This window comes from Coregonus clupeaformis, chromosome 3 (assembly GCF_020615455.1).
Source record: "Coregonus clupeaformis isolate EN_2021a chromosome 3, ASM2061545v1, whole genome shotgun sequence".
NCBI classification, from domain to species: domain Eukaryota; kingdom Metazoa; phylum Chordata; class Actinopteri; order Salmoniformes; family Salmonidae; genus Coregonus; species Coregonus clupeaformis.
Window position 1 is genome coordinate 8,350,432 of NC_059194.1, and position 27,612 is coordinate 8,378,043.

Consider the following 27,612-nt stretch of genomic DNA (forward strand, 5'->3'; position numbering starts at 1 on the left):
CAGGAATATTGCATTTCCACTCATACTCCACAATCCAATCTCATCCCCTTACCCAAATATGAATTTCAATGCCAGTAAACAGTGTTCACTTTGAATCATAACAGACATTTCCCTTTGCATTCTTTGTTTATTGCTTCTATAAATATGGAAAAGCCGGGTTTGAATTCTCCAGCGTTGCAATCTCCATTAATGTTGACAGTGATTATGGTAATTATTTGCCAGACATAAAAACTAAACTGCGAGTTGCTTTCTCCTGAGCCTCTCTATTCAGTCTTATTCAGTCCTCCAGTCGATTCCGCCGCTGTGCGGGTTGATGTGGGTTGGTGAGGCGCAATAGACCCCAAAAATAATATATACAGTGGGGAGAACAAGTATTTGATACACTGCCGATTTTGCAGGTTTTCCTACTTACAAAGCATGTAGAGGTCTGTAATTTTTATCATAGGTACACTTCAACTGTGAGAGACGGAATCTAAAACAAAAATCCAGAAAATCACATTGTATGATTTTTAAGTAATTAATTTGCATTTTATTGCATGACATACTGTAAGTATTTGATACATCAGAAAAGCAGAACTTAATATTTGGTACAGAAACCTTTGTTTGCAATTACAGAGATCATAGGTTTCCTGTAGGTCTTGACCAGGTTTGCACACAATGCAGCAGGGATTTTGGCCCACTTGTCACACCCTGGCTCTGGGGACTCTATATGTTGAGCCAGGGTGTGTAGATTCTATGTGTTCTTGTTCTATGTCGGTATTCTAGAGTTGTGTTTTCTATGTTGGCCAGTATGGTTCTCAATCAGAGGCAACGAGTATCAGCTGTTGCTTGTTGTCTCTGATTGGGAGCCATACTTAAGCAGCCAGTTTACCCACAGTAGTTGTGGGATCTTGTTCCTTTTGGTTTGTTCCGTGTTGGTTGTGTTAGACCTAGGACGTCACGTTATCGTTTATTGTTTTTGTTCGTGTTATCACTATTAATAAATAAGTATGTTTGCATTTCACGCTGCGCCTTGGTCCTCCTCCTTCGACGATCGTGACAGAAGATCCCACCATACCAGGACCAAGCAGCGTGTCCAGGAGCAGGCAGCCTGGACATGGGAGGAGATATTGGACGGGAAAGGGTCCTGGACTTGGGAGGAGATACAGGCCGGGATGGATCGGCGTCCGTGGGAAGAGACGGTGGAGGCGCGCCGTAGAGAGAAGCGGCGCCAACCGGGCCGTGGTCGGACAGGCGAGAGGCACCCCCAAACATTTTTTAGGGGGGGCACATGGCATGGACGACGGGGCTGCTGGAGGCAGATAAGGGGCGAGTAGGTGGACGAGGAGAGAAGGCCACCGGGTTACGGGAGCCATTGGTGAGAGGAGGGAAGGAAGATGTAGAGGCACGGCGAGAGGTACTGAGGTGTATTGCCAGTCCGGTCCGGCCCGTTCCTGATCCCCGTTTAAGGCCAGTGGTGTGTGTTCCCAGTACGGTCCGGCCTGTTCCTGCTCCACGCACCAAGCCAGGGGTGTGCGTCGTCAGTCCGGCACAACCCGTGCCTGGGTCACCGGTGCCTGGTCAGGTACCGGTCAGCTGCTCCACACCGGAGCTTAAGCAATCCGCTCCTACGATGTCCAGTCCAGCTCCAGCCAGCGGGGCCAGACCGGACCAGGGGCGCTACGGGGGGATTATTGGAGGGTGGTGGGCAAGCCCGGAGCCGGAACCGCCTCCGAGGAGGAATGCCCACCCAGCCCTCCCCTGTTTGGTTTATGTTGAGGCGCGGTCGCAGTCCGTGCCTTTGGGGGGGGGTACTGTCACACCCTGGCTCTGGGGACTCTATATGTTGAGCCAGGGTGTGTAGATTCTATGTGTTCTTGTTCTATGTCGGTATTCTAGAGTTGTGTTTTCTGTTGGCCAGTATGGTTCTCAATCAGAGGCAACGAGTATCAGCTGTTGCTTGTTGTCTCTGATTGGGAGCCATACTTAAGCAGCCAGTTTACCCACAGTAGTTGTGGGATCTTGTTCCTTTTGGTTTGTTCCGTGTTGGTTGTGTTAGACCTAGGACGTCACGTTATCGTTTATTGTTTTTGTTTGTGTTATCACTATTAATAAATAAGTATGTTTGCATTTCACGCTGCGCCTTGGTCCTCCTCCTTCGACGATCGTGACACCACTCCTCCATACAGACCTTCTCCAGATCCTTCAGGTTTCGGGGCTGTCGCTGGGCAATACGGACTTTCAGCTCCCTCCAAATATTTTCTATTGGGTTCAGGTCTGGAGACTGGCTAGGCCACTCCAGGACCTTGAGATGCTTCTTACGGAGCCACTTCTTATTTGCCCTGGCTGTGTGTTTCGGGTCGTTGTCATGCTGGAAGGCCCAGCCACGACCCATCTTCAATGCTCTTATTGAGGGAAGGAGGTTGTTGGCCAAGATCTCGCGATACATGGCCCCATCCATCCTCCCCTCAATACGGTGCATTCGTCCTGTCCCCTTTGCAGAAAAGCATCCCCAAATAATGATATTTCCACCTCCATGCTTCACGGTTGGGATGGTGTTCTTGGGGTTGTACTTCTTCCTCCAAACACGGCGAGTGGAGTTTAGACCAAAAAGCTCTATTTTTGTCTCATCAGACCACATGACCTTCTCCCATTACTCCTCTGGATCATCCAGATGGTCATTGGCAAACTTCAGACGGGCCTGGACATGCGCTGGCTTGAGCAGGGGGACCTTGCGTGCGCTGCAGGATTTTAATCCATGACGGCGTAGTGTGTTACTAATGGTTTTCTTTGCGACTGTGGTCCCAGCTCTCTTCAGTTCATTGACCAGGTCCCGCCGTGTAGTTCTGGGCTGTTCCCTCACCTTCCTCATGATCATTGATGCCCAACGAGGTGAGATCTTGCATGGAGCCACAGACCGAGGGTGATTGACCGTCATCTTGAACTTCTTCCATTTTCTAATAATTGCGGCAACAGTTGTTGCCTTCTCACCAAGCTGCTTGCCTATTGTCCTGTAGCCCATCCCAGCCTTGTGCAGGTCTACAATTATATCCCTGATGTCCTTACACAGCTCTCTGGTCTTGGCCATTGTGGAGAGGTTGGAGTCTGTTTGATTGAGTGTGTGGACAGGTGTCTTTTATACAGGTTACGAGTTAAAACAGGTGCAGTTAATACAGGTAATGAGTGGAGAACAGGAGGGCTTCTTAAAGAAAAACTAACAGGTCTGTGAGAACCGCAATTCTTACTGGTTGGTAGGTGATCAAATACTTATGTCATGCAATAAAATGCAAATAAATTAAAATATGATTTTCTGGTACAGTTGAAGTGTACCTATGATAAAAATTACAGACCTCTACATGCTTTGTAAGTAGGAAAACCTGCAAAATTGGCAGTGTATCAAATACTTGTTCTCCCCACTGTATACCTTTTGGATCATGTGTGTATTGTTATTGTGTTGCTAGATATTACTGCTCTGTTGGAGCTAGAAACATAATGATTGAGATATTACTGTACTTTTGGAGCTATAAATATAATCATTTAAATATTACTGCACTTTTGGAGCTTTTAGATATTACTGCATTGTTGGAGCTAGAAACATAATCATTTCGCTGCACCTGCGATAACATCTGCAAATCTGTATACCAATTGATTGGTCAAAATGTTTAAACGTGTATTTTTCCATATATAGACACACCCTATGTTTGAATAAAATCAACTATATGTAGGCTACTGAGCTTGTCTGATGCTTTACGCACTGCAATTAAAAATGAAGACACAAATTACTAAAGAGGGAGCCAGAGAGCAATATAGCCTAGCAAGAAGAAAAAAACCTGTTCCCTACTCTCCTCCTATCGCTACCCGCTGCTGCTGGCCTTCACAGATTCTGCCATTAAGCTCCCGAAGTTGCCGGTAATACGCTACACCAGCAATCGGCAACCTTTTCCATTTGTAGTGCCAAGTTATCATACCATTTCTACTGATCTGCGTGCCAGTTATGATTTTCATATGCATATTTTCGTGGAACAGTTTAATTTAATTTATAATAGTCTTCATATTTCAAAAACATTTATAATAGTCTTCATATCTCAAAATCAATGTAATGTGGTTCATCAAAATTCTATCTAAATGAAAATGATACAAATCTAAAAGTAACTTCTATTGCCATTGCCAATATGTAAAAAATAGCCTACATAAAGCCAACCAATAAAAACACTGCAGCACGCAGGTAGAAAATATGATAAAAAATAAATATCCTATAAATCACATTAGCTCTGCATGGCCAGTCTGCAAGGAACTTGAAACATTGTATCAACTATTAACTTGGGTCTGGCCTGAAGCTTGTGCTAGCAAACTTGCAACATTGTATAAAATATTCTGGGCCCTCAGAGTGTCCTGTGCCAGTGAGCTCCGGACAGACAGACACAGCTGTAGGCTATTTGCGCAAGGGATAAGAAGTAATCAGGTAGACCTTTTTTATGACATTTCCACCAGATCAGAGCATGACATTTTTTCCCCTTTCATGCTGAGTGGTAATCGAAAGGGAGAGAGCTGGAAATACTTTTCAAATAGGCTACGTTGAGGAACTATTGTCATTCTCAATGGATGTAAAAACATACTTAGTTTACTTGCTTTTTGAGGCGAAGAAAAAAATACTTTGAGAAGATTCACAGGGATGGTGATTTACATTTGCCATTGGTCAACAAAAAAAATCTTGGTTGACCAACAAACTGCCTATCGACCAAACAATCGACCAGTCGACTAAATGGGGCCAGCCCTAGTACGCGACAAATAAACTTTGATTTGATTTGAAATGGGAAAGGAACAGCTGCGTCACATCCACCAACCCAAGTTTCCCCCACAGGCATTTACTATGCAGACAATGGGCTTCAAGGCCGCAGGACCACCAAGAGGGGGGAGATACAGGAGTCTATTTATGCCAGGAAAAACAGACCTCAAGTGCTCCTGCAAATCCACTCTGAAACAAGCCGCATGCAGGAACTACCAACAAATGCCACCATCCAGACCCTTTTCAAGAGCTGCAGTCCATTACAGATGACCCAGTAGGAAAGGCTTTAAGATGCCTTGACAGAGAGGGGCTTAACATATAGCAAATTAATTGAGATCTTTCTTATTGATGACTTGAGCTATAACTATTTTCATTCACACATTCCAAAGCCAGATGAAAATGGAATGTTTACTAACGCTGTCCAAAACCAAGAACAGTCTTCAAAAGACTATGATTACAACGTGTCTCCACGCTGACCGCTTATTAATCTGATTCTGAATCAGTGGTTTGGGATGTTCAGTGGTTTGGGTCTCTGTCTGGGATGAGGATGAGGTGGATCTGACCCTGGGTACAGATAATTGGACAACAAGACCTAACGAGGGGCCTCGCCGGCTATCCCGACCGGGGCGCCATTTACCATGTAAAAACAAGACGGGAGACGACAGCACTTGCAGAGCCGAGGGACCCGACAAAGTCAACAAACAATGAATATTTATCTTCCAACCCGTGTCCTCTTGATGTGTAAATAATGCACGGTCCAGTTCTGAGGAGTGAACTAATTAGAGAAGAAGTGCAGTTGTGAGAAATAATTATAGTTTACATTACCCAAGCTCCCCTGGGGGAGAGATATCAAAGAGGCTTTGGTGGAAAAATTCATCGGAGGAAGATGAAGCGAGGTCTGGAGGGAGGAAGGAGTTGGTTCGTTCCCCTGCTCAACCTGTCACTCAGGCCCAGACGCCCCGGTGTGGTGCAGGTGAAACTCATAGTTTACAGGGGAAACGATTGTGTTTCAGGCCACTACTATTTCGAAGTGCAGCTGCTAACTGGCTGCTAGGCTCCATTATTTATGCCTGCTATGAATCATTCACAGGCCGAGCCACTCCTGAATGCTGTCGATTATGATACCTTAAGAGACCGAGGACTATTTGCCAGGGTCTACGCCTGTCTAGGCCTGCAACTTGGCCAGAGGATTTGTTATCCGACAGGAATTGTTCACACAATCTAGTCGGTCAAATCGATTAATCAAGGGCACATATTTCTTAAGAGAGTCAGGTGGATTCCTATCCTTCTAGATGATTCATAAAATCCTCCTTGTACCATTCCATTCAACTTTCTGGACAAACATTCCAGCCCTTTGCCAATTAGAAGAGAATAATTGCACACACTTCATCCATTGAGCTACTAAGAACCTTGTGGGATTAAAACACTTCATAAACTCAGTTTGCAAAAAAGGCTGAGACTGCAGACCCTGAACACTCCAACGGTTTCACTACCTCTCCCTAACAGTAGCAAAATGTACTGAAACAGCCACTCTATCCTGGTGCGCTTGAGTACGGTGAAGTGAAACATAGGATCTGGTTTCCATGGTATAGGCATCGCCTGCATCCCTGAGAGCACACATTTACCTTATTATCATCCTCATATTTTAAAAGGTGGAAGCACTGGGAGTGATTCACGCACACTTTCCCCCATGTCTCATACTTGCAATCGTGCCAAGATGACTGCACAGAGATGGGGAGATGGGTGGGAAAGGGGTCATGAAGGAAAAACATCCAGTCTTTGAACATTACCCCCTATAGTCAGCACACATATTTTGTGAGTTAGTGAGTCAGTCAGTGTTTTCTACCAGTGGAGGGGGCCGCTAATTAATTAACTCAATGCTGGTCTGCATTAAAGATGAGTAATACGCTACACATCAGTTACTCCTACTCATTACTGTGATCGCAAAGACTCCATCTGAACAGAGTAAAAGAAACATCAGCAAAGTAACGTCTCTCTTTTCTAAGAGAGGGTTCCAAAAACAAACACACTATAACCTCTGATGCAACATGTTGGAAAGCCAAGTCTGGTTCAATTGATCATAAAAACTGACAGGGGAAAGGGGAGCGTCTCATCTAGAGAATAATCATTTCAAAATGATTACAGGTCTCATTAGACGTTGTTGACGACTTGAGTTGAAAGTTCAGGGAAGTATCGACTTCCAACACATTATTCTTTGGCCTTTGAAAATTGAATAATTCCATTCTGCATCACCAAAAAATGATTTTGTAGCAGTACTGTACTTGGAACTAATGTGCCGAAAACCTGGATCACCAGGGCTATTTCACTGTAACACTTCATCATAGCACAAGGCCAAAATCATGAGCAGTTAAAATAAATTACTCAGACGTTGGCTCTGAATAAAATAAAGGGTACAAAGAATGTTTGTAATGCCAGAAAATGAACTCGATACTAAAACCTATAAAACGTGCTGATTCTATAAAAAAGTATTAGAAAAAAACATTGGCAGAGGCAGAATGCACTATTTGTTTGCAGTGAAATGACGTTCATCCGCGGTTACGTTTAGCCAATAATTCGATAGGGCCTTGAGGTAGCTGGAGTATGGACAGAGAGCATGTTGGGAAAGAGAGGAAACGGTGCCATCACTGGAGCATCTCACATTCACTTCTGACTTCCAAGCACTAAGGACTGGATTCAATCCATAGCGACGAAGATCACAGTTTTAGCGCGGTTGAAATGTAAAGGTAATTTACCGTGAATGCAGGTAACGCTAATATTTCGGGGCAAATAGATTGAATCCAACTTCTAACTACCCATTACTAAGGTCAGCCAAGACATTTGTAAAAAATGTGTTAAAAAAATATTGTATCAAAGCGCTTCTCCTCTTTCTAGAGATCTAATTTAACTGTACTATATGTAAGAATATGAATATGTATATATGAATAGTGTGTAAATAGTATTTTTGTTGTCTCTTGGAGTCTTTCTAATATAACTTCATTTTTTATTTTCAGTTTAATGTAATATGTTATGTTGTTCTTGTCTATAACTATTTTGTACTTTGTCATGTATTTGTATGTTTTATGTGGACCCCAGGAAGAGTAGCTGCTGCATGTGCAGTAGCTAATGGGGATCTTAATAAACTAAACTTGTATGAATAAAGATGGTGATTTCATACAATGAACACACCTTCCATGGCTCTAAGCAACCCTATGCATTAGTGAAATCATACCCTTCCATGGCTCTTAGCAACCCTATGCATTAGTGAAATCATACCCTTCCTTGGCTCTTAGCAACCCTGTGCATTATTGAAATTATACCCTTCCATGGCTCTAAGCAACCCTATGCATTAGTGAAATCATACCCTTCCTTGGCTCTTAGCAACCCTATGCATTAGTGAAATTATACCCTTCCATGGCTCTAAGCAACCCTATGCATTAATGAAATCATACCCTTTCATGGCTCTTAGCAACCCTATGCATTAGTGAAATCATACCCTTTCATGGCTCTTAGCAACCCTATGCATTAGTGAAATCATACCCTTCCATGGCTCTAAGCAACCCTATGCATTAGTGAAATCATAACCTTCCATGATATTCAGTGGTATTTAAGAGGCACTGTATTGTTTGAAGGGCTCTGTCATCTTCCTGACTTTGGGAATGGATGGCCGACCCTCTAGAAAACCCCAGGCCCGGTGTCTGTGTTTGCATTGCTTAATCTGAAAAGCGTATGTCATGATCCGTGCACGTCTGAGGAATGCCCTGCTATAGCTCAGAGAATGTAAAGGCAGACTGGGGTGATATAACGGCACATTCAACATTATTTATTTCCTGTGGTTCCTGAGACTTGCAGACAAAGAGCATCTTTATTTCACTTTATCTTCACTCTCTCTCCCCATCTCTCTCTCCCTCCATCTCTCCTTTACTCATTTAACTGTTTAGATATAACGTCAGGGATTTTTTGGGCCCCAGATTTATGGTCATGGCGGCTTAGGATCCGGCGAGTTCTGAGGGTCAAGCAAAACTCCAAGTACCATTCCAGGCTTCGTTTTTAAGAGCAAAAGGAAACATAAGCAAATAATAAAGACGACGGCTCAGGTATATATTATCCTATCCTCCTGCTTTTTACACATACGCAATCACGACCGGCTTGATTTGTCAAACAAAAGCCCCCGCCACGATCAATCTTCCTGACCGCAGTCGGCAGCGTGTGCTCCAGAGATGGGAATTCGACCGTGCCAGGATGGGGAATGTACACAGGAAAAGCTAGACAAAGCTGGAACGCCGCCAGACTCCAACGCACAGTGCCGGGGAGAAGTCAGAATACGGTCCTATCCCCCGAGCTTCCAAATCTTCTCCTGCCGGAAAAAAACCACGGAGAGAGAAAACTAAACAAAACAAGAGTGCCTGCAAACGATCACAAAGCACCTCGTTCTTATGTAACCAACGAGTGGTGGAGAGACAATGCCGGACAAGTGGCTTTAATAAAGAGGATCACCGTCCTCAGAGGAGCACTTCAGCAACTGTTAAAAGATAGTTTGTCTACAGTCGGCCCTCCAAACCCCCTGCAGCCTCTGCCAAGCAAGGTTCCGTCAATGTGTTTAGGAGGTATATATAATCCTAAACTAATAACCCACAGTCGTTTTGGACCGGAGTATTGTTTCATGGAGTTTCTGGGCTCATTGTCGAGTACTCCCCACATAAAGACTTGAAACAAATCATGATGAATTGTCGTTTTTAATGGTCCAAGGTCTTGCATTATCCAGAATGTGGATGCAGCGCTGCTATTTTTCTCCATAAACAGTCATATTTCTTCTATATTGTTGGTACCAGGGAGAATTTAGTGGAAAGTTTAATTAGCTATATCAGAGCTAACGAAACAGACGAGAGACAACGTTTACCTCTCCTTGAGGCCCCAGCCCACTACAAAGCTATCCTCAAAACCTCCATAGCCTACTAACTACATATACCAAAGATAAAAGGTTAGAGAAATATAAGAATATCAAAACAAGCACACCTTATATCACCCCAAGTGAACGATAAGGTAAAAAACAAAAACAGGATTAGCAAAAATGATGCTTTGAAGTTCACAAAAACACATTTGTATCAGTCGTTCTTAGGCTCCTGACAAAATGGAAAGAGACCATTATGGGAGACCATCTCCATCTTGGAGCCACGAGCCCTGCGTGAGTCTATGGCCTTATAACTACAGTTGATCCACTATCACCATCCATTACCGCATTCAAACCACATTGAGCATGCAGGAAAGAAATAGGGGGAATAAAACACTACGCTAATTGCTCATAAAGAATGGTGACAAAAAATCTAACTAATCCCATTTCCTACCACTGCCTGCTGTTAACCCTCGAAAACTGATGCCTAAATGAAGAAGAAAAAACTATAGAGTACAATGCAACTGTCTTTCCCATTGCCAACTGATGGTGATTCAGAGTCATCATAAATACTGGAAGATAATACTGGAGTGCCCCTGCATGCAGTTTCAAGTTCAACCCAGGGGATTTCAACAAGACAACTACTAAATCTAAGGGATACAGATACAAGGCATGTCTCTTTCAAGCCAAAGTCAGTCTCCAAGACTTCTGGAAGGAGAAGGCTTTAAAGACTATTCCGGCATCCATTTAATAGTCGCTGTCCGCCAGTGATTGATGTGTAAGATTTTCAGGCACTGGGAGCAGAAAAGGCACTGTTGATATGCTCGTCTGGAGTTGGCCAAACTATGCATGAAAGACAGTCAAATCTGCAGAGGCTGCTCATTTATTTTCAGTGATGTACGTCACTCGGTTAAACTATTACGGAAGCTAAGAAAATTTCATTAAAATGTGAGGGCGATGATGTCGCTTCGAGGGCACCAGGGGAGGCAAGAGCTGACCACATGCCTGACCACATGACCTCACCCTGGTCCACTAACAGAACATGATTGGGAAGGTGAAAAAGGAGGAGGGATCGGGGTGGGAGGAAGGAGGAGGGATTGGGGTGGGAGGAAGGAGGAGGGATTGGAGTGGGAGGAAGGAGGAGGGATTTGGGTGGGAGGAAGGATACTGAAGTCTTATGTGCATTTTATTCTACAAGAGTGAATGGAGGGCGGTGTGTGTGCATGCTTGTGTGTGTACCCTCCAGCTCGTGCGTGACTGTGTGTGTGTGTGTGTGCGTGTGTGTCTGTGTCTGTGTGTGCGTGAATGTGTGTGTGTATATGTGTGTGTGTGTGGCGTGATTAAATCTAAAACAGGACCAACTCTGTGTGAGAACAGCTCTGGGCACCCCCTGCAGCCTCTGTTTATGTGAAAACCCCAAAAACAGTAACAATGGGAAGAGTGAAGGGAGAAAGAGAGCGAGAGGGAGGAGTGAGGGGAAAAAGAGAGAGAGAGAGAGAGAGCCCAGCGGTTGGTACCTAATCATGAATGGTTGTGCATGGCGGCGACTCTCCAAGCTCCCTGACTGTTTAACAGCCTTAGAGGGAGGTCGGACAGAGCAGACACACGCTCTGGCCAACAGTCGCTCCAGGACCGCCGCAAGAACATAAACATGCAAATCGCAAACCACAATCACACCTTTTGTGTGTTTACTAGTCACTAACGGAATGCCGAGTTATTTTTTCAGTCCCAGAAAACAAATAATGATAATGTAGAAACAGTTGTTGAAATGTAGTTCTGAGAGACTTGCTGCTAGCTTTTTGGTAAAGAAACTGAAGTACACAGCATTCATGTGTGAAAGTATTCTCATACACTACATTAGAGTTGTAGAGTAGTAATAAGACTAGAAGGACGGTTAATCATTTGAGTTGAAAAAATGTGCCTAGCATATGTGCAATGAGCGTTTGAGATTTTATTAAGGAACCTTAGTCTACTACTGCAACTACTACTGAAGAGCTTGCGTGAGTTAAACACTGCTTCAATCATAAAATTAGACTTGATAATTCCTGATCCAACCAATTTTTTTTCTCCTACGAAGCCACGCAGCTATTTCTCATTTTGCGTCCCATACATCTGCGTCGGTCATTTAGGAACCTGACAGGAACCGTTTGGCAAAGATGGCCTGATCCGAATACATTTTGAGGGCTGAAAAAAATGACAGAGCAATGTTGATGCATTTAACATGAGGCGGCATAAAAAAAAAAATAATCTGCCAAATAACTTGACAATAAGAGACAGTTTCCCCCTACAGAGGCCATTCATAGCAACAGACTGGGGGCTGGAGCTAGCCTTTCCTCTCCACTGAGCAGCCTGCTTTTCAACCCCCCTCAAAAGGAGTTTAATGTTTAATGTTCTCTCATGAAGATGGCCTCGCTCTGGATACCATCCATCGTAAATAACTTGTCATTTGTATGCACTTCAACCGCCATGAATGCTAGCATGGGAAGCAATCGACTGGAGGAGCTCTCAAATCACTGAGATCATTACTGGATTAAAACGTAAATGTCTCCACCATGTTGACAGTGCATTTCATTGTCTTATTAACTACTATCAATGACTTTTATTATACATTTGTTATTATAAACCTTCTAAAATGTACATCTTTGCTACTTCAAAAAAATCTTCCACATACTGACACTTTACATCCCTTCTAGGTAAGTTATTTTGAGTAACCTTAATTTGAAGCGCTCTCCTCTTGATATTCTGTCTGTAGCATGAAGTGCTCACTGTCCCAATAGCATAAATGAATGATGTACACAGTGTCCTGTTGGAACCTCTCAAATGGGTAATTATAATTACTGTCTTTTCAGCAACAACAAACATGTCAGACTCAGTTTGGACCAGTTTCAATCATTTTCAAACCAGAAAATGCTGTTTAAGAAGCTAAATGTTGAATTATTTTAGTTAGTATTAGTTAGCATGTTTAGTTTGGCCCTCATTTAGCTGAATTGGTGACAAGAGCAGTAGGGTCTTCCCTTTGCGCCTGTCTGAGGAACAAAAAGGAAATGTTTCAAAAAGATCCAGCTTCAGAGCCACCCTGTTTTTTTTTTAGCGCGCTTGACTGCAGCCGAACAGCTTCAAAACAATCCGTCTCAATTCCCATTCAAGAAACGTATATAGACGATTAATTGTGAACTCATGAACCCACAGAACGAGCTTTGGGGGAGGAAGCCGCCCATACGTTCCTACTCCTACTTTGCTATCATCCATAACACCTATGGGCTTTCTGGGGTTTTTTGGGGTCACTTCACAGGGCCAGAAGAGCATTGGCATTGTGGGAGCTCCTGGATACTTGGGGGTCAGGACCCCAGTTTAGCACAACACTGTCATTTGTTAGTTGACCTTTACTTCCAACCCTGACATCTATTTTGCGTCCACTCCTCCACTCTCCAGTTTTCTAGAAGATGGAGGAAAGGGGGATGGGGGGACTGGTTCTATTGTTCATTTGTATTGCTATTCACCAAAACAATCCCCCTTTTTTTACGCAAGTAGACAAACTGTACAAAATAAAAAAGTTTGTGGTTTACAGAGAATTTGAGCATAAATACTCAGACAACATTCCAACTGTCTCTCTGGTTACTGTAGTGGGAAGGCTAATTCGGCACTGTAAATTAAGTCAGTCACAATAAATAAAGTTGTGTTTAGTAATGAAGGAAATGTTTAGTCTGGCAACAAATACTGAAAGTCATTGACATAACAATGACAGACAATGCTCCTTGGGATATGCAATCCAAGATACACAGAAAGCATTTGTACATGCCCACAAACACACAATCAAATGGACCGCGGTCATTCACTTATTAATTCAACATTTACTCAACCTTCGCGACAGTACACACAAAGAATGACCAATTCATGTCTGCCCCCAACCTTGGTGAGATACTGTATGTTTTATCTCTGGTCTTAAGATAAGTCAAATCAAGTATTTGTCTTTAGAGGCTGGCAAAAGTCAGGGGTATTCCCCACATTATTTACTGTCAAAGAAACAATAAGGTATTTGAGATGCCGTGAGAAAACTCAAAATCCGAGATGGCTGCCGTTCTGTTTATGTCACGTTACAACCATGACTGTACTGACATAAAAATAACTAATACTTTTGCAACAAATAACACCATATTCTATCTATTTAACCCAACGTTCCAGACACTAAATTGCAAACACACTTTATTCATTCAAGTAAATGCACACAAAAAAAGGTTTGGTTTAATCCGATCGTCTGGTCGATGTCAATCAGTGGAGGGCAGAGGAATTAAGAAGGGCTGCGCTGGGGTAAAAGGGCTTACAGTGTCACATATGATCCAGTCAAAGACAGGAGCAGCCACCACCTCCACCTCCCCCACACCGCGGCACGCAAAGCCCGAAACCACCACTTGGCCAGAGAGGACGGGAGGGAGAGAGAGAGATAGGGGAGAGAGGCAGACAGAGGCAGAGAGAGAGAGAGAGAGGAAGAGAGTGGCCCAGAGACATATTTCAATTGGGCCTCCTCCTCTTTAGTCTCCTAGCCTCCTTTCTCTTTCCCTCTTCTCCCCACTTTCTATTCTTTCTCTTTTCCTCTCAGCTGTCCCCTACTCTCCTTAACAGTGTTCTCTCTTCCTTCTTACTCTTCCTCTCCGCCATTTCCCTTCTTTAGCACTCTACTATTTTCCACTGTAGTTGATTTCTTCTTTCATTTGGGATATCCCTAGCACAAGCTTAAGTTTTATGATAGTAACGTTGGGCCCGGTTCTTTACTCCTTGGTTTAACAATAGAACTGGCCATGCATAAAAATAACATTGAAGGTGATTAATGACGTGCGTTGACAAGACTTTTGCATCATTTAATGACAATATATTATTGCGAAGGTTTTCATACTAAATTGACTCTTGAAAATAATCTTATTTCATATATGATGCCTAAAATGCAAAAAGTGTCTTTCTCTGAAAGCTTCTGTAGCTGTTGGTTCTTTGCAATGCCTTGATACAAACTCATTAAACAACATACTGTTCAATTAAATGGCAAATTACTACAGTAATCCACTGAATGAAATCACTAATCCAGATTAAGGTCAGACAGACAGGGAATGAAATTGTCAAAAGCACTCGCTTTGAAAGCTGCATACATCGGATACTTTTGGCTAAGGGTCAAACAATTTCGTAGGAAATAGATACCACAAAACGGAAGGTCTTTTCACAGTGTGAGAGCACTGAGGTTTGTCATAATCTAATTCAACAATTGTTTGTTGGTGCATAAAGGCATAGTGTGTGAAAAGTTCTGGGTGGAAAATTTGACTGTGTTCCTTCATGACTGAATGTCTATTAGTGATTACTACGCGAAAATTGTTGGATTGATAGCTGTTGTCACCGACATTGCCAAACTGAGGTATCAATTTCATTCTAAGACATAGGCCAAGACCGCTGTGTCACTCTCTCTTAAACACACATGAACAGACACACGCACGCACACACACGCACTCAACCTCACTAAGAGACACATGCTGACCTTAAATACACAATGCATGCTCTTCTTTCGAACGCTGCTTGCACCCGCCCGCCCGACTAGAATCACTACTCTCGGCGGGTCTGACTTAGAATATGTGGACAACTACAAATACCTAGGTGTCTGGTTAGACCGTAAACTCTCCATCCAGACTCACATTAAGCATCTCTAATCCAAAGTTAAATCTAGAATCGGCTTCCTATTTCGCAACAAAGCCTCCTTCACACATGCTGCCAAACATGCCCTTGTAAAACTGACTATCCTACCGATCCTTGACTTCGGCGATGTCATTTACAAAATAGCCTCCAACACTCTACTCAGCAAATTGGATGTAGTCTATCACAGTGCCATCCGTTTTGTCACCAAAGCCCCATATACTACCCACCATTGTGACCTGTACGCTCTCGTTGGCTGGCCCTCACTACATATTCGTTGCCAAACCCACTGGCTCCAGGTCATCTATAAATCACTGCTAGGCAAATCCCCGCCTTATCTTAGCTCATTGGTCACCATAGCAACACCCACCCATGGTATGCGCTCCAGCAGGTATATCTCACTGGTCATCCCCAAAGCCAACACCTCCTTTGGCCGTCATTCCTTCCAGTTCTTTGCTGCCAATGACTGGAACGAACTGCAAAAATCTCTGAAGCTGGAGACTCTTATCTCCCTCACTAACTTTAAGCATCAGTTGTCAGAGCAGCTTACCGATCACTGCACCTGTACACAGCCCATCTGTAATTAGCCCACCCAACTACCTCATCCCCATACTGTTACTTAGACCTGAGTGGCGCAGTGGTCTAAGGCACTGCATCGCAGTGCTAACTGTGCCACTAGAGATCCTGGTTCGTATCCAGGCTCTGTCGCCGCCGGCCGCGACCGGGAGACTCATGGGCGGCGCACAATTGGCCCAGCGTCGTCCAGGGTATGGGAGGGAATGGCCGGCAGGGATGTAGCTCAGTTGATAGAGCATGGCGTTTGCAACGCCAGGGTTGTGGGTTCGATTCCCATGGGGGGCCAGTATAAAAAAAATATGTATTCACTAACTGTAAGTCGCTCTGGATAAGAGCGTCTGCTAAATGACTAAAATGTAAAATGATTTATTTTGCTCATTTGCACCCCAGGATCTCTATTTGCACATCATCTTTTGCACATCTATCACTTCAGTGTTAATACTAAATTGTAATTATTTTTGCACTATAGCCTATTTATTGCCTTACCTCCATAACTTACTACATTTGCACACACTGTATTTAGATTTTCTATTGTGTTATTGACTGTACGTTTTGTTTATCCCATGTGTAACTCTGTGTTGTTGTTGTTTTTATCGCACTGCTTTGCTTTATCTTGGCCAGGTCACAGTTGTAAATGAGAACTTGTTCTCAACTGACTTACCTGGTTAAATAAAGGTTAAATAAAAAATTAATAAAAAATGCTGACTGACATACAAATCTCTGTCTCAGTGAAAATTACGGGCTTATGTAATTTCTGTCTATGGATGCAGTTCAAACATGGGACATCAGGAGAAGCTTATGCGATGTTCTTTGGACATGTGTGATAAAACATTTTGGTAAATGCATCAAATAGGTCCTTTGAACCTATTACAAACTGCAGAGGGAGACCAATGGAGGACAGTTAGGGAAAGATGGTCTTAAGACAATAGCTGTATCTGTTGAAATGTAATTGTGGAGCTTTTCACATCCACTCCAGACTACTGTGTGGTAATTGACAGATCAGGAGGTCAAAAAGCATTAGGCAGGTGGACACGGAGGACAACACTTCACATACTGGATCGCCACTCACTCTCTGCGCTCCACTGAATGTTTTCAGGTGGGAATCTAACATTTATCCAACTGGTTCTTTGCCATGAGGAAGGAAAAAAAGAAGCCAAATTCAGAGAGCCAGCTGTGTTTGGAGAAGGAAACCATTTTTAAACTGGGAGTGATATATGGCGCTTCTCCGCTCTAACCTGGGTCCAGCTAGCTCACGTTGTCTCATCAGCACTGCTCGCCGAGATCCATCACTTTCCCGTCCAAGACAGATACTCCGTCTGAACGGCGGCTCCCTCTACAATTAGTGCATTAGCAGCTGGGAAGAGCATTAAGACGGCTCTCGGTGTTCACGCCTTCTTCTGTGTTTAGAATAGACTCCACACCGCTAGAAACTCTGGCAAACTAATGAATTGTGTCTAGTCACTGCCAACGGAGACATGTCATTTGGACACAATGGAGCGAGGGAGGGAAAGAGAATGGTTATTGTGATGTTATCTACTGTATGGGGTGGAAAGGGCTGGGAAATTATATTAAGCTGTGTCGCATTTGCAGATGTTCATTATAGTTTGGCCATGGTAAATACTGTAAAAGAAGAGGTCATGACCTTTGTCTTTGGCCAATCAATCATTTGCTGAAGCCTTGACTAATGTCCATCACTATTCATTGTAGTTTCTATCCAAAGTGCAATAGAACACAGCTGTGAATGTTTGCCAATGATAAGAAACGTTCATAGCTCAAAGTTACACTTGGCTTGTTTTAGGTACAACTTCTGTCCATCACCATTAGGTACAACTAAAGTCCATCACTATCCATTGTAGTCTAGATCCAAAGTGCAATAGAACACAGCTGTGAATGTTTGCCAATGATGAGAAACGTTCATACCTCAAAGTTACGCTTGGCTTGTTTTAGGTACAACTTCTGTCCAATGCTGTACATGTTATACATCCATATAACAACGTCAATTTACCATTGAGGCAGCAATGGGAATGATGAGAATCATTTGTAGTCAAGAAATGTTCTCTCAAATGTCCAAATTACCATTCTGTTAGATAACACAGAAGTTGGATCTCTCAACATGGTTCCCCCACCTAATTTGAGTTCTCAGTCTAGAAGTCTGCATTATCTCTGACTCTCTCCCCCAGGTCCACTCCCCATTGTTTACAGGTGCAATTCCTCTTATATAAGTCAAAACGAGGGCAAAAGTATATACACATATTCTAAAACATAGACTATGAAACACGCAAGGTGGTAGATATGTTTGGAAGAGGAAACTCTAGACTCTGTAAATTGAAAAAGACGAGATAAACAGGGAGCTTTTCCGCGAACATTTTACACAGCGGAGCCATCGTGATTGAGAACACGACAGGAGGAGGAGGAGTAATTTTTTTGGTGGAGTTTAACAAAGGCCATATCATTCCTTTTTTCCAGTGAGGAGTTCTCTCTCTCTCTTAACTACAGTCTCCCCTCGTTGTTATTCTTGGCGAATGCTGCTGGACTGGCAATCGAAAAGAGTGATGCTATTTTCTGTTGAACATTTTCTCCCTCTTATTTGGTATTTTTCTCTCCTTCTATTCTTGAAACATTATGTTGATAGGTTGATTCTTTGGTCAAGAGTGGGCTCAAATCTAAAGCCTGTAATCAGTTTTCCAAACTCTCTACGCCTTCGCTTTGCCAGCAGCGACTGTTTATTTCGAGCTTGATGACATTGTCCAACGTTGCTTCATGTTTAAGTATGAAACATTAGGCCTCTAAAAAACCTTTATGGTTTCGTATTATAATTAGAATACCGAAACGAGCGAGCCTGCTTGCTGTTCACTAAATTTAGAGTAAGATAAATACAGAGAGAAGTATTCACTCGCTTCTGCCAGTTAATCAAGGAGGGTATACCCATTTGTCTGAGTGTGGGGATTCCAAATTACAGGGTATTTATTATATATTGGTCATTTTCCACACGTCCACAAGTGTAACATTCGGTGTGTAACATTCGGTATGCACATTATGCACTACACTGCACATAACCTCTGACATGAAAACAAATGGAATAATTAAACCACTATTGATGCTAATTAAAGCAATGTTGTACCCAAATCTGGAGAATAAACAGGGTTAAGTCTGACTTAGTTGATGTTGTAACCAACTGTAGCCTGAGACTGTGGGGTTCACTATACATTCCCTCTAACATCTTTGTTATTTCAGGGGTACCCATGACGACTATGTTGACAATACAGTATATAACTACTTGATCCCATTGTATTGCCAAATTAATTAAACTTAATCACAGTGGATTAAACAATCAACAATGTACAATGCAGCCTCCTATCAAAAACACCTAGACCACGCCTTGAGAGATACGTGCATTATTTGACGACAAGGATATGAGTCTTTGGAAGTCCTAAAATAGAGTCACCACAGAGACAGAGAGGAGCAGGGGTGGAAATACAACGGCTGGGATTGTTGGAAAAGTTGCAGCGCGGCCATGTTTCCTGTTATTTGTTTTGTAGTAAATGCTGATTCTCTCCAGGGGATTAGACTGACCCTGCATGTCTGCCACCGGTCGCCTTCTGACACCAATTACCTTCCCCTGAGCTTTACTGGGAGGAGTGTAGTAGTATAAATATGTGTACCGAGGTATGCAGGGCTCAGAGTAAATGCAACAAAAAAAGATATACAAATCTGCTCTCCTTCATCAAAACTTAATAGTCCGGGACATTCCTTCCACCATTATCTGGTTCCAAAGGTTCTGTTACTTCTCAACAGTCAGAATGCCAGTGAGAGGGAGAGGGAGAGGGAGAGGGAGAGGGAGAGGGAGAGGGAGAGGGAGAGGGAGAGGGAGAGGGAGAGGGAGAGGGAGAGGGAGAGGGAGAGGGAGAGGGAGAGGGAGAAGGAGAGGGAGAGGGAGAGGGAGAAGGAGAGGGAGAGGGAGAGGGAGAGGGAGAGGGAGAGGGAGAGAGAGAGAGGGAGAGGGAGAGGGAGAGGGAGAGGGAGAGAGGGTGAGGGTGAGGGTGAACAAAGAAACAGAGAGAGCAGGCAGGCAGGGCCAGAGCAGACTCTGTGGCATGAGTTTTATTGTCTAACTACTTAATTGTAAATAACAGGCCCAGGGATGTGAGCGGCCATTCATTCTCCAGACAGGGTGATTAATCCATGCTGGGACTTTGGGAGAGTGAGAGAAGCCTTTCTCCTCCATCCCTCTCTCTCTCCTTCCCTCTCTCCATCTCTCTATCTTCCCCGTGCAGATCCTAATTGGCTAATTTCATAAACTCCCTTTGTAAAAAGGCCCTGCTTTGGCGAGGGTTTTGAGGGAAGGGGAAGCATCGCTACCTGCAGTTCCTTGGGTCTTTGTTGGAGGGGGGGCAGTCAGACAGAGACCACGGGGGAGCCTGGAGAGAAACAGAGAGGATATAATAGCCAGAGTCTAGTTTCACAGGCCAGACGGGGAAGAGTCTGAGCTGGTCACTTCCAGTGCTTCGTCCAGGGGCAAGACCCCATTGCCTTACATGTCATTTCAGCCTGAGGTGGCACCGTGGGCTCCAGGGAGTGGGTTGGATGGATGGATATGACTCTGCATGGAAAAGTACAGTTGTTTTGGTCTTTTTTGGAGTACATAGCCTATGCTTGGTATCATTTCCTGTTATATTAGAGACTGAATATTTGCTTGGTATCAGATCAAGCAAGCTATTATTTCCATATGGGTACTGGAAGTAAGAGTTAATATGCTTGAAATAACACATGATTAACAAACCATGGATGTACAGTGTAGCACGAAGGCAATCCTTCTACAATATATAATTGCTTGCGCGCCTTAGAAATTGGTGCAGTCAGACAGCCGCACGTCTACATCGGTTACTTTGCCCCGCTAAAAGACGCTGCCACGATACGTGGCCCTCTCATAAAGGAAGCATAATTGAAACCTTATCACAGCTCGTGATCGGCGTCTGAAACTTGCCTAAGTGTTTTCCCTTACTAGAGCCGAACCGTTGTGAGCCTCAAACAATGTTTACACTCCTCGCATTGGCAAAGTGGACGGTACATGCGTGTGTCTGGTCCAGAGTGAGATACCAATCGAGCATTTCGTCCCGTGCAGCAGCTGTAACATTGTTTCCCTCCCTCAACCTTGTGATTATTTATTTATTTATTTTGCTTGCACGGTATCTGCTTTACGAGGCGAATTCCAGCCTTTGTATGTTGGAGGGCCGTCACAGTCGAAAACAGGAGATAAACCCAAAGTATAAACATGCTCCCATTAGGCTCTGGCGGCCAACCAGCATTACCTCAAAGGGATCTGTGTTATCAGTCCAGCGCCTAGATCTGCACTGAACTGATTCACTGCAGGACTTCTGTTCTGTTAGGCCTTGCCTTGAGGCAGGCCATCATCAGCCATAGTCTCAGCCTCTCAGGCCAATCCATCTCCATAAAAATGAAATTTTACCAAAATAAAAAAATGGGGTGGCAGAATGCTTTGAGCCATGTGTTCTTTCAAATACCACATTGGTGCTTTTAGTTTGTGTGCTACACACAGACTGCATTAAAATCAGCAAAATATGTACCTTCTATAACATAAACAAGTTGTGGCAGTAGCCCTATTCCTAAAATGTTTTTCTCTTCTATTAGTTTAATAAGTTACTTTATTAAAGCCTTGATAAATAGGATCCCAGGTATGGGTATTGATGGCCACACTACATCAACCAGGTCTGTGTCAGGCTCTACACTGCTAGCGTAATCCATCAACATCATTGGACCCGTTTACAGTTCTATAAAAGTGTTCCTGTGTCTTTGCCTGTCTGTAAATCAGGCATCTAGGACCCCAGCTCATAAGTAACAAAAAATGAGGTATATGAGGAAAGCAAGATGGCCATAAAAAGAGACCAATGTGCCATGGAATATATCCTACAAGGCCTGGCTAGTTTTAAATTCTCCTAGCCTCGCAACAGCATCTTAAATGTATCATTGAGAGTCATGGGCATAAGGATTGCAGTTGTTTTCACCATAAGATGCTTGGATTGTGGCCCAGGGTACCACAGAACCATACACACACAAAAACAACTAGAAATGTAAAACAAAGTTTGAGCATGAACACTTGGTGAACTGCAAAAGTAGTTATGTATGAAGTGGGCTATGTACGGTTGAAAAATAGAAACACTCTCTCACATCTGTGAATACTTTCATCTTGGCTTTCCATGCCGTTAGCCATGACCACTGTTCGCATTAGCATTTAGATATGACTCCGCCCCCGTTTTATTCTTGCTTATTGAGAACCGCTTATCAGTTGCAGTTCCCGACCCAGCATAAATCCTGAGGATTAAATGACTTTTTTTTTTTAAGTTTGGGGTTGGAAAAAAAGCAGGATGAAAAGAAGTTGGGGGCCCATAGAAATGCTAAGGAAGTGGTCCTTTTTTTGTTGCTCGGGGATAGGAAGTTCCCAGCTCTGCCACTTGATTAATTCATGCTATTTAACAAGCGGGATTGTGGGGGCTTCTTCGGCCCCCTTCAAACTGGAACCAACAACAGTGCCATCAGTAACTGACAACCCCCCGGGCGGCGTAGCTATGGCCTCTGGGGTCCATGCTGCAAACACAGCCCCGGGAAGCAGAACCTTGCCATTCAAGAGTTCAGCCTTTATTTGTCACCCCTGTTCCCCTACCCAATCACGGGCCCCGGGGAGGAGGATAGAATCCTCTGTTTCCTATTAGAGGGGCTTGTCAGCAGAATCAGTATGCTCATCCATAACTTCTAACACTTGCTGACGAGAGCGGTGGTGGGAAGGGATGGGCGGAGTGCGTGAGAGGCTCTGGGTGGCAGACGAGAAGTGTCAGAGCAAGAGACATACCAGCTTTAAAGTCATCGTTTTTTTATAAGGAAAGATACCAAAAATATATCACACATTCTCTAAGCCTATCCTGACAACCAGACAAGTGGAAACATGAACGACTGCACACATACAAAGTGTGTGTTTAGGTCAGGGGTCTCCAACAGTTCGATCACCAGCTACCAGAAGCTACCAGGAGCTACCAGAACACCTATGAGTAGCTCGCCAAACAATTCTGAAAGTACATGCAATTTTCACGTGTTCTACCGCAAACTTAAATAAACAAAATCTCACAGGTATCAGACACCGCAAGCTCCCAGCTACTATCTAATCAACGCAACATTGACATTATGCCACCCCTGGTTAGCCACTATTGGCTTAAAAAGCCAAACACAATATCTGCCAATTAATTTCCAGCAATATTGCCCCTTTCCGTCTGTGTGGTGCGGGCGTTTGTCTACTACTCCTTGTGTAGCCAGTAGTGATGGGTCGTTTGTGAACTGCTTTTTTTATCAGCACTTTTTGGTGAACGTTGGGAACCGAATCGCATATGTGAAAGAGCCGTTCATTTGGCTCTCTGATTTGCATACGTTTACTATAGCTTTTTGAGCACCAAACATCGATTATCTGCAGATAAATTATAAAAACATTCTCTGAAAATGGTAATTCCTCAGTGCATGAACAATATAGTGAGGAGAGAGCCTCATTCAGTCTGAAATGTTTTGGGGAGGTCATCTAATCATTTAGTCAGGTAAAAATGTATTTGAACTCACATTTCACAATCTAACATAAGGGTAGGCAACGTTTTAGGCTTTATATTAGAGGTTGACCATTTTTTTATGGTTTTAGGTCCATTTCTAAGCATTACTGAACTAAGAGCTGTTTGGGAACTAAATGAACGGCTCTTATAGGTGAACCAAGCCAAATGATCTGGCTCACAGAAAATACTCGGAATGCCCATCACTAGTAGCCAGTTGATGACATGAAAATGTATGCATTCACTAACTGTAAGTCGCTCTGGAGAAGAGCGTCTGCTAAATGACTAAAATGTTTTTTTAAATGTGATAACAGTCTTGTAGGTTGACAGAAATACTTTCCCCAAAACCTTCTCAATCAAATGTTAACTGTAAAGCAGGCTTACCTGGCAGAAGTATATCATGAGTAAGTATACCATTTGTATATTTTATTTGTTATTTGCAAACTTTGCCATGAACTGAGCAGCAGCAGTACAGAACCTTCACTTGACCAGCACATTAGACGGCACATTCCTCACTCTGTGCAATTAAATGGGAATTACATTAGAAAATGTGTTCATTTTCTTCCAGACCTAAAAATGTGTTATTTAGATGTGATTTAAGCATTGACATCGACTCGGACCATCCAATTTCGTTGTTTCTCTATGAACAATTGCCATTTTGAAAAAAATAAAAAAAATATTAACCATTATTTTGCCAGGTACAGTGAGGGAAAAAAATATTTGATCCCCTGCTGATTTTGTACGTTTGCCCACTGACAAAGACATGATCAGTCTATAATTTTAATGGTAGGTTTATTTGAACAGTGAGAGACAGAATAACAACAAAAAAATCCAGAAAAACGCATGTCAAAAATGTTATAAATTGATATGCATTTTAATGAGGGAAATAAGTATTTGACCCCTCTGCAAAATATGACTTAGTACTTGGTGGCAAAACCCTTGTTGGCAAACACAGAGGTCAGACGTTTCTTGTAGTTGGCCACCAGGTTTGCACACATCTCAGGAGGGATTTTGTCCCACTCCTCTTTGCAGATCTTCTCCAAGTCAAGGTTTCGAGGCTGACGTTTGGCAACTCGAACCTTCAGCTCCCTCCACAGATTTTCTATGGGATTAAGGTCTGGAGACTGGCTAGGCCACTCCAGGACCTTAATGTGCTTCTTCTTGAGACACTCCTTTGTTGCCTTGGCCGTGTGTTTTGGGTCATTGTCATGCTGGAATACGCATCCACAACCAATTTTCAATGCCCTGGCTGAGGGAAGGAGGTTCTCACCCAAGATTTGACGGTACATGGCCCCGTCCATCGTCCCTTTGATGCGGTGAAGTTGTCCTGTCCCCTTAGCAGAAAAACACCCCCAAAGCATAATGTTTCCACTTCCATGTTTGACGGTGGGGATGGTGTTCTTGGGGTCATAGGCAGCATTCCTCCTCCACCAAACACGGCGAGTTGAGTTGATGCCAAAGAGCTCGATTTTGGTCTCATCTGACCACAACACTTTCACCCAGTTCTCCTCTGAATCATTAAGATGTTCATTGGCAGACGGGCCTGTATATGTGCTTTCTTGAGCAGGGGGACCTTGCGGGCGCTGCAGGATTTCAGTCCTTCACGGCGTAGTGTGTTACCAATTGTTTTCTTGGTGACTATGGTCCCAGCTGCTTTGAGATCATTGACAAGATCCTCCCGCGTAGTTCTGGGCTGATTCCTCACCGTTCTCATGATCATTGCAACTCCACGAGTTGAGATCTTGCATGGAGCCCCGTGCCGAGGGAGATTGACAGGTCTTTTGTGTTTCTTCCATTTGCGAATAATCGCACCAACTGTTGTCACCTTCTCACCAAGCTGCTTGGCGATGGTCTTGTAGCCCCTTCCAGCCTTGTGTAGGTCTACAATCTTGTCCCTGACATCCTTGGAGAGCTCTTTGGTCTTGGCCATGGTGGAGAGTTTGGAATCTGATTGATTGATTGCTTCTGTGGACAGGTGTCTTTTATACAGGTAACAAGCTGAGATTAGGAGCACTCCCTTTAAGAGTGTGCTCCTAATCTCAGCTCGTTACCTGCATAAAAGACACCTGGAATCTTTCTGATTGAGAGGGGGTCAAATACATATTTCCCTCATTAAAATGCATATAAATTTATAAAAAAATTTACATGCGTTTTTCTGGATTTTTTTGTTGTTATTCTGTCTCTCACTGTTCAAATAAACCTACCATTAAAATTATAGACTGATCATTTTTTTGTCAGTGGGCAAACGTACAAAATCAGCAGGGGATCAAATACTTTTTTCCCTCACTGTATATTGACAGAAAACATAGTGCACTACTTTCTCTTGTACACTAAGGACCTGGGGAAGAGATGCAGGGGAGAGGAGAAGAAAATAATGTGCCTATTTGAAAGAAAAGAAAAAAGTAGCTCTCATGCTAGAAAAGGTTGGAGACCCCTGGTTTAATGAGAATGTTTAGCCTACGTAGACATAGACATGAGGGAAAAGGCTGGTCAGAGAGTTACTCACCAGAGACTAAACCAAGGGATCACCATGAGTGTAATGTTAGACATGCACTTCACATGGCTATTGTACGTGAGGTTTACCAGGGGTTTGAGCTCAACGCTGTAGACTTACACAAAAGCCTGAGCATGCATTACGCCTGCGAGTGATCCTCTTGCAGATTTAGTCCAAATTTAAACATATCTAATGACTATCATGAAAGAATTTTACCCACAACTCCAGGAAATATCCCTAGGGCCTAAGAGTACATCGCTCATGGTGACTCCAAGTGTTGAAAAAGGGGGATTTAAGATATGAACCCTCACACCCAATTTCAATATCTCATTCCACAACCCCCCTTCATACATAACACTCCACAATCTATGACTAAGGTGACTGAAAGGAAACAGAGCACATATCCATTATCATAGTGCGTGGACATTATCTATTGTGCTTGGGTTATCTGTTATGGAGAGAAAAGGAGTGAGAGGAACATGGATAAAGTCTTCCCACAGCTCATTAACCCAAATGCCATTAGTCTCCCAGAGGCAAGAGGAGAGAAGCAGAGGGGTCGTGGGGGTCTGTCCTGTCCTTTAATTACTAATATAGTTATTAAGGGGTGCCAATGGGGGACCACCGGGGCAGGATTGTCCCTGCATTATCACAGTTGCCTTTCAAGGCCGTGGAAATCCTCTAAAGCGGTGGCTCAGTGTCACTAGGGGCTTTTATTATCTTTGAACCAGCGGGCCCCCGGGTGGATTCCACCCATACCCCATAGGACCCCTCCCTGCTGTCTTACAAACACACCATATACACACATCATACAAACACACCATACACACACACATCTTACAAACACACCATACACACACATCATACAAACACACCATACACACACACATCTTACAAACACACCATACACTGTAAGTAAGCATTTCACTGTAATGTCTGCACCTGTTGTATTCGGCGCATGTGACCAATACATTTTGATTTGATTTGATTTGACACACACACACACACATCATACAAACACACATCTTACAAACACACCATACACACACACATCTTACAAACACACCATACACACACATCATACAACCACACCATACACACACACATCATACAAACACACCATACACACACACACATCATACAAACACACATCTTACAAACACACCATACACACACACATCTTACAAACACACCATACACACACATCATACAAACACACATCTTACAAACACACCATACACACACATATCTTACAAACACACCATACACACACATCATACAAACACACCATACACACACATTATACAAACACACCATACACACTCACATCTTACAAACACACCATACACACACACACATCACCATACACACACACACACACACATCTTACAAACACACCATACACACACACACACATCATACAAACACACCATACAAACACACACACATCATACAAACACAAACACACACACACACACACACATCATACAAACACACCATACACACACATACCTACATGTGTCGCAAGCACCATTCAAACATACGCATCACACACATATATTATCATATAGTACACAATGGCCGCCACAGAGGGAGGGTCCAAGAATGTGGTTGTGTAATC

General features: G+C 43.3%; 1 protein-coding gene across 1 annotated transcript in view; it reads right to left on the bottom strand.

Annotated features, from left to right (window-relative positions):
* The window catches only part of LOC121541796 (protocadherin Fat 4-like), a 96,853-nt gene that overhangs the window by 47,403 nt on the left and 21,838 nt on the right, over positions 1-27,612 (bottom strand). The gene's annotated exons all lie outside the window — the stretch shown is intronic.